Raw genomic sequence first — 12,694 nt, 5'->3', positions numbered from 1 at the left:
TGTTTTTTTGTGGTTCTAGGGTAATAAAAAATGTTGGGATCGGTTCCTGTGTGATCCGATGATGGACGTTGATAATGCTTCAACCTTGTATCCTTGATTTTTAATCTCCTCTTCGATCACATCGATCGGAATCGTGTAGTGTAAATTGGTAGTACTACCCGAAATGCCCTCTCGTCTTTTTTGGGAAAGCTTATGTCCCGTAAGGTTGCGTTCTCTGAGCAGTTGAAGCTCTAAGCTCTTCTATTGCAATGCCAAAAATTGGAATGATGAAACTCCTGGACTTTATGTTTTTGGAGACAAAGTAGTTCTTGACCAACTTCAATATCCTCCTGATTTCATTAAAAATTTGATTTTGCGAACAAATCCTTAAAAAAATTTCTTAAATGATTCTACTCATTACAATAACTATTTCAAATGACACATTTGGAGCAAAAGAGATGAGAGAAGGGAATTTCATGCCTAATTTAAAAATACAGAGACAGAGATTATGACTTGATTAGCAGTTTACGCCTTAAATTTGAAAACATTCTTCAATTCTTACAGATTTATTTTATATCTAAAACCGATCAAATACAAGCCCGATTAAATAAAAAATCCAATTTTGAAAAAGGTCTTCATTCACTCGAAAAAGTTTTTGCAAGATAATAATAGTATTATACAGTACAGAGTTTCAAGTATAATTTTGAATGGAGTTCTATTTATGAATTAAACAATTTGAAATTGATTATTCATGCTGACCGGATTCCGGTAAGTAGCATAGAGGCCGATACAATACGCCTACAACTGATGAAGTAGATGTTTTATTAGTGTATCAAGACAAAGGATATTGTATTACACGGTTATGATGGTCGATTACAACGTGTTCTGAGCTTCATAGTTCTTACGATCCGTTACAACAGTATTATATAAACAAGAAATATAGTTTACCCAGAAGTTTTATATTTCTCTTCTTATATTATGTTATATGAACTTTTATTTTACTGAAAAGTTGTTATTATTCAAATTAATCTATTCTAATCGGTAAGTTGTGAATAACGATAAATCTGAGAGCAACAGATTACAGATAATTACTAAACATTTATTTTCATATTTTGAAGTCTGCATGCATTTAGCGCGGGAGAAGCCGCGACGAGGAATGCTCGTAAATTGATGAGAAATTATTTGGTATTCTAAATAAAAAAAATTAAATGTAGTTTAAAAAATTCTAGTGCAAATGTAAATAACTGCTGCAAAAGATAATAAAACCACTATCAAATAACCCATTTTAATACTTAAAAAAGGTATTACGATTTAATTAGTACACTGGTATCCGTTTTCCGCATAAAGCTTTTTATTTTTCCAAAATAGAATTAATTATAGCATTTACATTTATCAAACATCAAATCAAAAACCTATTTATGTCCATATTACAAAATATTTATCTTCTTTTTGCGTCTTCATAAAAGCCAAACTTAGAAACATCCGTTGTAACTGGAAGTCAACTAATTCCCTAAAACAGAGATTCTCAACCTTTTTAGCTCCACGATTCCCAAAAAGTAAAAAAAATAAATAATGAATATTTCGCGACCCTCCAACTCGATGAAACCTAGTTAAGACTATTTAGCTGCAATAAATATACTGTGATGAGTAAGAACATGCATGTATGAAGTGTACAAACATGAGCAATTTACAAGTTCCAATCTTGATGGTACGTGCTCCTTGCAATTTGGTCTGTTTGCTTATAATATTCGCTGTGAGAGCGTCATGTTCGAACATAAAATAATTCGATTGGCCGAGTATATCCGAGAAAATAAAAATGATTTCTCGAAGAGATGGGTGCTGCATCCATTTAATGAAAACGTTGTTGCACCTGCTAAATTACCAGTTGAGATTCACGACCGGCTCATCGAAATGTTTGCTGATAAAACGTTACAACTACAATTCAGATTTGAAGATATAGATACGTTTTGACTGCATGTCAAAGTAATTACGAAAATTTAGTCTCAGAAGCATTGAAAATATTAATCCCCTTCGCCACGTCTTACCTCTGTGAAAAGGGTTTTTCGTCTATAGTTGTACTAAAAACTAAATATAGGAATCGACTTCTAACGTTTGAAAAGACTTTGCTTTTGTGTTTCTAATATAGATTCACACATGGAGAAACTTTTAAATGAAAAACAAACGCAACTATCTCATTAATTTATTTTCTTCATGTGTACTTATAAAATGTAAGTAAAGTTTTTATAATATTTTTTTTCCTTATACGAGTAAAATAATTTCATTATTGTTTACGTGTAAAGTTGTAGGCTAATTTTGTGACCCTATCACCGCGAACCCCACTTTGAGAAACGTTGCCCTAAAGGCATGCTTGCACAAACGTTTTTTTCGCATTTTACTTATGTTATATCGAAGTAAATCAAAGTAAAGCAATTATTAACTATATATGTTAACGGACGTAAAGATATTAAATCCATCAATTCGCCATAATTTATTCTACACCCCGATTTAAATTTATCTATATTTATATTGTGTAGTTTGGTATACAAATTTAAGGAATTACAGAACATTTGTTCCCAAATAGAACTTTCTGAACTAGGTTTAAGGAATCCTTTCCTCTCTTATCAGCAATCAAAATAATGACTGTATAAGTCGCCAAAAGTATCGGCTCTTTTTCATTCAACTGGCAATCTTCTTCCAAAATCGTATTAACTACAAAACGCCCTTTTTAAAAACTATTTATTTTCTTTTTAATTAATTTTCCCTACAATAAATAGAACAAGTTTTCCATACGAAAATCTAAAATTGGAAAGAATATTTTCTTGATAAAATATAAAATTCTCTTAATGACTTAAAAAGTCATAAAAACTATATCAAAAGAAAAATCTAATAAACGAAATAAAAAGAACAACGAAAACTAATATGAATCAATCGGTTACGATTTTTTCTTCGAAACCGGCCGGTTAATTTTTTTTTCTTTCTCGTAAATAATATGAATTAGACGCCGAAATCATACAAGTTCACATTGTGAACAATATATCTCTTTAAAGCAAATCTTCACAACTCAAAACGTTTTTATTGACTTAAACGACATAAATATAAATATTAAAAAACCCTTGTTAACGATAAATTTCTAATTCTACGTACTTTAGGTTTATTCGTTCCAGATTGATTCTTTTATAAACTAAATACAGTTTGGGACACATACAATTCATCCTGTCCATTTCGGGTAAAGAAATCAGATCCAACAGAACGAAAGAAACAATTTACGTCTAACAGAATAAACAATTATATTTGGTTTTTTTTTTCATCTCCGATCCTCACAAATTTTACGCTATCTTGTACTGCTTAGTACTTTCGAGGTCGCAAATGCTTTTATATTCATATTCAGTCTCAATAATGTCGTCATATTTATCAAATTCCATTCTGGTAAATTAGCCAAAGACAAAATGATAATAAGAAGGCAGTTTAAAAATAAAATTTAATTTTTTTTTACCCTAAAATTACTTTCCTTTAAAAGACTGAGACTAAAACTAAATGTATTTATAACAATTAGTTTATAAAACTCTGTCACAAAAGGCTTCAAAATATCAAATGGCAAGATCAAGTTCGAATCGCTGACAAAACTCTCCCAGACCACAGCCGATATCACTTATTACATGACTGCCCAAAAAGGAATGTAATCTATTTAGGGTGTAAATGTGTATGTATGTTTGTTCCACCGTAGCATCTTAACGACTGAACCGATTTATATGTATAACCCCGCGTCGGAATCCTTATGTTATAGGATATACTCGTATATATTTATAAATAAATTTTTAAAAATTGAAAAAATTCGTACTATATACAAAATCCGGACGCTCTTTAATTATCCTACATTAGTAATCTTCCTACATTAAAGAGCAATGTTTTAAACGTAAGCGCAAGTTGTTGCAAATGATGAGGATTATAAGAATGAATGTGGCGATTTACTTGATAATTTGTATGACAGTGAAATCATTACCACTAGTATAATGTTAACTGATACCGATATACCAAATATGAACCCTATTTTACCTGATGTTACCGACAACCATCCGATACCTATTTATCAGTTGAAGCGTAAAACAACTCATCCGATCAGCGTTATGAGAGAACAAAGGGCAGAGGAATTGGCACGGGTAAAACTGTTTTCAGATGGTAGGAATGGGTTCAGAGAATACCAGTCAGTGCCCTTAATACTACTTGATTACTTCCAATCAAGGGTAATGAGTAACGAAAGAAGATTACAAACCAACGAGTATATGTTTTACGACCTCTCAACTGTAGTTACATACAGCAAAATTTTTCTGCTTGTGATCGCTTACGCCAAAATGGAGTTGAGCCTAATAATGTTATTCAAAATGTTCACCATGTGATGCATAATATTTGAGGGACTCATTCATGTCATGCCATCGCAAATAAGCTGATTTCGAAGTCGAAAGTTCAAAGGTTCAAATGCCTAGTAAGGCAGTGGGTTGGTCTGAAAGCAGCATTATCGTACCAGATACATACACGCACGCACGTTTACATATATATATATATATATATATATATATATATAAAAAATGATTTCTGGAAAGTTCAAAATCTTTTTTCTTCGGTTGTCGAGTTCGGCAAGCTTTCAATCAATTCCAGTCCTAAGCACGTATCTTCTGTTATAAGTGCGACTGACGGTCTAGCTCCTATGAAGTATGCTCCTATGTAATATTCCAATCTAAATATGCCTTAAGAAGGTCTTTCTTTCCATAAAATTTTGCAGGATATTAACCACCATGTTTGTTTTTATTCAAACAAACAGATAATTTACATTATTATTTATGTAGACGACAACATGGGAACATTTCAGGATAACAATATGTTACTTATTTTATTTCTTTCTTTTTAATTTTTAATTATAAAAAAAGAAGTTTTACGTGAATAGATCATTCATCGTACCCGATAAAATGAATCTATGCGTGCGCGCACGTGTGTGTGTGTGTATATATATATATATATATATATAGAGCTATAATTGAAGTTAGGTCAATCTCTTACCAACTTTAACAATCACCACCAGACTTCTCATAAGTTACGTATTAAACAAAACTCTTAACATTTGAATCGTTTTCTAATTTTAGTTACATTTGGCCTTGCAAGATAGGAGAAGCACTGGATTACGATGTCTGTGTAATCTCTTTTCTTACAGCCTTGGTAGAATATAAATACTCTTACGAACGTTAAATTTTTTTTTTATCGTTATTACGTCTATTACTAATATTTTTTTAATACTCTGAATGAAAAATGAAATTAAGATTTCTGAAAATATATAAACTTAATCGGTAAAAATTTAATGTAGAAATTTACCAGTAAAAATATATGCTACGGTAATTTTGTCGAATTATTTAATTTATAAATATTCTATATCTATGAAGTATAAATGGTGAAGAAATAGCTGATTTATACAAAAATTAAACGTGATAATTTTTAAAAAGATTTATATTTTAAGCTGTAGTTATACAACTTCATAATGATTAACCCCAAAGAATAATGCGAGGATGATAGTTTTTATGCTAAATCGTAACACTTGCATAAAATGATATCTTAATTATATTTGTACATAATTATACGTTTATTATTATTATTATTACTGCTGTTAATATGTTTATTTTTCTTTCACAATGAAATCGGATTAATGTTATAAATTTATCGACTTTTTATAATTATTACAAACCTAATAATATTTAATGGCTTACATAAAATTAATTTCTTAGTAACAGAAAAGTACAAGTTGTTTATTTATAGATTTAAATGGTTATTATATATGAATCTGATAAGATTCATAAAAACATAAAATATTATTTGTTTTTATTACCACTAAAAAATAAATAATAAAATTATTAAAAATAATTATTATAAATTTATAAATATAAATAATAATAAATAATAATTCACCGAAAACGTTCAACTAAGAACCATTTTTTTTTTTAAATGTTATTATAATTATGTAATTTAAGTGCCATAACCGTAATGGTAACAACGGCCTGATACGAGGCACAAGCTATTTACAAAGATAAGATAACCATCTTCTAACTTATTTGGAAAGTGAGAAGTAGAGTAATTCCTGTTACCTTGTTTTCTGTGCCTCGTATCTGGTCTCTATAACCATTAAGGTTATGGCACTTAACTTACATAAATATAATAGCATTTGAAAGAAAATGTTTTTTAGTTGAAAATAAATATACTCAACAACGGTATACAAATTAATATACTCTTGTGATACAGTACGTCATTTACACTGCTTCAACTCAGAAGGGAAAATTATAGCTATAGAATCCGTGTTCGGCTTTCAAAAGGAATGGAATGAGAAATAACTTTTGTTTTGACGTGACAGAGAATATTGAATCGTCCTGACAGAGAATATTGAATTCAGGAAATTTTCCGCTTTTGATGGGCTGACTTTTCTTCAGATCGTCTTGACTGTTTGTTATTAATTAATTTAATTTACGGTACATAGGAACAAATGAATTTACATTATGATAAGGAAACTGTTGATATTAATAATCCTGTTTGAAAATTACTCGAGAAAAAGCAGAATCGAGGCTTATAGATTCAAAGTGTATAAAAGAAGCTCGCTTGTTCAGAACAGAAATGCGCAGAAAGTTAAAATTTCTTCGAGTGATTCCCAAACATTTTATTAAGTGACAAAGTTTCTTGCCGTAAAAAAAATCTTTAAATTTTTAACTGAGAAGTCAAAAGATGGAAAAATTTTTTCGTTTTCCATTACCAGATTGATTCACACTTCTGGTGGTTTATTTTTACTCTTCTCAAAACAAAATAATTAACTAAATCTGAAAATTTTAAGGAAACTGTTAAATATTGTGATTCAAAATTATATACTTATATATACAATTTCTCTTTTTATTTTCCATTCTTAGAATATCTTTTTTTAAGAAATAAGTATTTCCAGTTGATGTGCCGGCAGGCAATAAATTTCATTTTCAATATTTTTTTCATAATTTTACGCGAGTTTACAGTTCGGTTATAAATGCGTTTATTTATTTATTTATTTGACCATCTAACTTTTAATTTAAGTAATTTAAAGCAGTGATCCAAAAATTAAACAGCACTTTAAAACCTCTGAATCCTAACATTTATTGGGAAATATGATTCAAGATTTTGTCACGTTGGAAAATATTTCGTTAAAAACCTGAAGTGCGTTAAAATGATTTAGTATGCTGAAAGCTTTTTTAGTTAAAAGAAATTAAATCGTTTAATTAGTAAAATCCAATTCTTTTGTCAGAACGAATTGCATTACATAGAGTTCTAAGTTTTTTCTTTCTTTTTTATTATTTAAGATCTGATTATCGAATTACAATATTATAAAAATATATATTTTTTTATCTAATACTACCTAGTTCATAAACAAGGTTAACCATAAGAAGATTAGGTAACGTCGTTCATGTGTGTCGTTGAAATTTGATCGCTGTCAAGAGGTATTCTGCACTCAAAAAAATCGTATTTTTTTATATAATCTGGATGCGTCTGGATTAGACCAGATCTGTCTTTTTTTGTCAGATATAACTAGTTCGTAGACTAAGCCGATTCTCTTTAATTATATTTTGTCTTTTAACAAAACCTGTTGATTGAAAGCGTCTGAAGTGTATTAAAATGCCTGTAGTAATGTAACAAATCAATAAAAATTTAGCTTACGTAAATTAAAGATACACCGACTAATGCCAACGGATTTTAATTTTTAACATAGATTTAAGATGCAGTAACAAAAAAATTAACTAATTGTTCTAAAGAATTAGAAAAATAATTTTATCGACTTCTCGTAAATATCTATAAAGAGGAATACAATTCTATTAAACCTCTATTTTGTTTTCACAAATAAAATTAAAAATCAATACTTTACGTTCCGCAAAAGGTGTCGTTCACACAAAACTAGAAATAAATGCCGTACAAAAAAAATTTAAAGACTATTATGTATCAAACACTACTTTAATTATGTTTTTTAGTTACAGAAAATAAAAATAAGTACAATAAAAAATCTACTTAATTTTAGCAAACCGGTTAAATTAATCGAGATTAGTTGTTATTGGTCACCGAATTAATACCACGATGTTTCTCATTGGTTTGTTTACAAAATGGCTATCCCAACGTAAAATAGGATAAATTGGCAATACGCCATTGCTTCAGTTTTACCAGTACTATACATGATTTAACAGTTTTCTCAGCAACATTTACGCTTAACTTTTATATACGTAAAGTATAACGTGTTTAATATTATCCGGGACCGCTCAAAAAATTACAATGCATATACGTTTTTCCTAATTACTTATAAAAAAATAATATGAATTATTTTGTAATGAAATCTTAATTCTGCATGAATACTAAGTTTTATAAATTCATCCGATGAATTATATAATTTTTAAATTTTGTTAAACTTCTTGAGTTTTTGCCAATTATTGCAACAAATAAAAACACTTTTTAATTTTTTTCAAAAAATTGGCACTTTATTTTATATAAAACTTCACTTTTATAAATAGTGCCAAATTCTGGAAAATTTATAAAAGTGTTTTTATTTATATAATTTATATTTTTCATAAATTTCTAAGACGGCTAAAATTATCGATAATAATCAATTAATTTCCATACTGATCATGTTTCGAGTCGTTTTATAAATTCAAACTTTATAACAGAATTTGGAGTTGATGTTAGTCAAACAAAATTTCTTATTGTTGACACTGACGTGACAAATTTATGGAAGCAAACTTAGCAAAACTTTTAATGTAGTTTTATCACTTTCTGAGAGTATTGGTAGGTAAATTAAACTTTCATTTGCTCTATTTTTTGTGTAGATTTATTTTTTAGGGGGAATTTGAGTTTCCCAAAAATCTCCATTTTCAAAATCCACAAAAAAGGATAACAAGAGCAATTATTGATTTGAGGAGTAATTCTTCTTGTAGGAGGATTTTCAATGAATACCGTACTTTGACTTGCATATAAATTTTTCGAGTACTTGTTTATGTTTTGAGAAATCTTTCTGAATTTCCTATACTAGCCAGATTCAGGATTAGCGGTAGTCAATTGATGTATCCTGTATTCCCGTGGTGTAAAGGCTTCAAGTAATATAAAACAAACTGGTCGAATCTTTTCCTATGAAAAGTAATACAAGATTTTTTAATTATTTAATTCGTTTCTTTGGATGAGAATCTATGTTCATAAATAAAAAGGCCTTACCGAGCTTAATGATTAATCGGAGCTTAAAATGGAAATATAAGATTTTTCGAATATTTTTAACTTGTTTTAAGTTAAATAAATATTTAAAATCTTGTTTTAAATATTCGTATTAATAAACATTCAAATTTAAAAAATATAGTAGATTTAAGAACAGATTGTAGTCTATCTTAAATTACTCATATTAATAACACTGGATTAATTACAAGTAGATTTAGTTGGAGTTTTTTCCAGTTTTGTTGGTAACTTTTTTTTTAAACATTTCTATGTAACGTGAGTGTAGGCATTATCTGGGGCTTCATGAAACAGAAATAAGTAATCCATTAGTAAATGGTTGTAAATAAATATTTTTTATAAATTAAATAAATTTAAAATAATAATTTATTAAAATTATTAAAAATAACATCGCACTTAAATTTTACTATATAATTTTTTATTTAATAATAATTCGATGATATTGTTTGTAAGCGTTCATTTAACAAAGAATCGATGTTTTGTTTGCCAGCGACAAGATTTCCAGAGCGATGACTGAGCTTAGCGAAATCAATGTTGCCAGGCTTCAGGCCTTGAGTATCCAGGCGGTTGGTTTTGCTACGATGTCAACATTTCTCCGCACTGTTGTCTAGCATCCCAACAAATTATGTGTTAGTGGTAAAGTTTTTTCTCGATGTATCACAAACGGTAAATCGTATATTATTTTTTTTTTAGTGACAGCACCGTTAATTGTTTTTATGTATGCGTGGATGTCCATTATGATTAAGCTGTTTAAAATTTATTTATAGTATGAAATTTATAATAAACTTTACCGTAAATTTTGAATCAGTAATACTATAACACTGAAAGAGAACATTTTCTTAAAATTATGAGATTCTATATTGATATTTAAATTTTGTGTTTTAAAACCTAAATTTAAATACTAAAATAATAGAGGAATGTTATCGTTCAGTAAAATATAATTAAAAAATAATAAATGTTTAAAAATACTAAATGTACTTTCTACATACAAGGTTTGCAAAAGTCTTCTAGAAAGTCAAATCTAAAAATAATTCATATCAGAAATATATTTCCATCTATAAAAAAAAAATGTTAACATAATGATACATCACACTGAAACGGATCTGAAATTAATTTTCAGCATGAAATTAAATTAATACGTTCCTGAAACAAATTTACTTTAAATAAAAGCAAGTCAAAATCTAAAATATTATTATAATTAATGAAAGTAAATATTAAGTTATTAAAACGATATCTGAAAGCAATTTTTCTCTACTGATTTTTCCTGTAATGAATTCGTTAAATTAAAAATTAATTTCGACAAAGGTCTAAATTTTTTCATTTTTTGTTTCTTGCCAACATATGTAATTTTTAATAAAATTATTATACTTTTATGTCCGTAAAACTATTAAAAAAGGGTCTACCATCTCTAATATAGATTTGGAGTAACAGAAGTCATACATTACGTTTATCACAGCTATGGCGTTTTCTGTAATTTGATTTCTTAAAATATTACATATATATAAAACAACATGTCGTGAGTAATTAATAATCAAAAACTACTGAAAATAAATTGATGAAAATTTGTATACATGTTCTTCTTTCGGTGTAAGTGCACACTAAGAAAGGACTTTTTTGAAATTTTGAATTTAAGAGTTAAAATGGAGTAACAATGTAATTTAGTATTATTTTTTTTAATTTCTTGGTAACAAATGAATATATCAGTTTGATTTTGATGCTTGTAATCTTCATATGAATATCTAAAAACCAATTTCTAAATTTCTGGAATTCGACCTTGAAAGTGATGAAAGGTAAAAAAATATTTTGAACAATGATTGCAAATTTTCTCCATTTCCGACTATACTAAATGAGATATTCAGAAGATCTGGACTCGCAAATATTCTTCAGATAAATATCTAAAAACCATTAAAGGGTTTTTTAAATTTGATTTTTAAGGTGTGCGACAATATATAGCGGCATTTGCTCAACCAACACAGCAACTACCTGTGTTACTATGTATTCGAAGCGATTGGCTGCACCTGCCTCAGGTTACTCTGGTTAAAATTCAAAATAAAAAACTGACTACGACAGGAAACGCAGTAACCATATAGAGCAGGCGAAGCCGCGACGGGGATGGTAGTATATATGTATATATATATATATATATATATATATATATATATATATATTTTAAAGTAACCGAATTTAAAATAAACTCTGAAAGTTAAAAAATAACATCTTATTCTTCTTTAAATTTCGACTTTTTGAAGTGGGTACCAAATTAAAAAAAAAATCTATTAACGACTTAATTCTTAATTTAACGAAAATTTTAAAAATTCGAAATTAAAAGAATAATTAAACAGTGGATTATTATTTTTAACTTTTGGGCGATTTTTAAGTAATTGTAAATAAATTCTTTAATTCTTATTAAATTCTTTAATAAGGTAACTAAAAATAACCGCTGCCCAAATAAGTAAAAAACCGTTCGAAGAAAATCAATCGCAGAGAAATCTATGTTCTTGATAAAATGAAAATAAAAATGCATAGCCGAAATAAAGAGCCTTCTTTCGACATCAGCTAAGATAGTCTGTCTGGAGTGTAGGAAATACATGCTGTAATTTTTTTTTGATTTTCAACAATTTTTTTTTAATTTTCACGCAAAAATACTTTGAAAGTCAGGCTGTCATCGGGATGTATATTATTATGTAGTAGTATAACGTTAGCAGTATCAATAAAAAATGTAAACGGATTTGCCAGTTGTCCATGCAGACAATTAACTTTCGTTAAAAAAAATTTCCGCTAATATTATCTTAAAAAACTTCAAACTGAATCATCCGGTGAGGAACTTCCTCAAAAAAATAATCACTATAATCAGTTCATTTAGTGAAGTTTAGGGCTTGAACATACATTGAGAAAAAATGCATACGGGTTAAATTAAAAATCACTTCTTTTTTTTGAAGCGGATTTAAAAACCGGAAACATCTTTCGATATGCAGTTGTTAATACATTTTTTCAGACAGCTACCAATATCTATTTTAGTATGTTTGGATATTTAAGGTGACATATCCATTAAATTAAACTTTTGTGAAAACAAGCATTAGTTTTCATTTTCTTCTTTTTTTCATAAATGAGCCTTTTTTAATTTTAATTTTCTTTCAATTCTCGGAGGTCCTGGGTTCGAATCCCGGTGAGGCATGGCATTTTTCGCACACGCTATAAAACGTTTATCTCATCCTCTGCGGAAAAAGGCTTAACTCCGCTTAACTGCGGACCCGGAGGTTAAACAATAAAACAAATTTTTCTTCAATTGATAAAGTTACATGATCAACGAAATACTTATTGGTAGGTAGTTGAAAATAAAAATATTGCCTAATTTTTATAAGCGTATTTTAAGACAAACCGGATGAAATAGATTGTAATTTAAATAGAAATCGAATATTCCATGTTAAGTTCACTATTACAAAAATTGTTGAATTATTTTTAA

This window comes from Lycorma delicatula, chromosome 2, assembly GCF_047948215.1.
Source record: "Lycorma delicatula isolate Av1 chromosome 2, ASM4794821v1, whole genome shotgun sequence".
NCBI classification, from domain to species: Eukaryota; Metazoa; Arthropoda; class Insecta; order Hemiptera; family Fulgoridae; genus Lycorma; species Lycorma delicatula.
Note: the sequence above shows the minus strand (reverse complement) of the source record.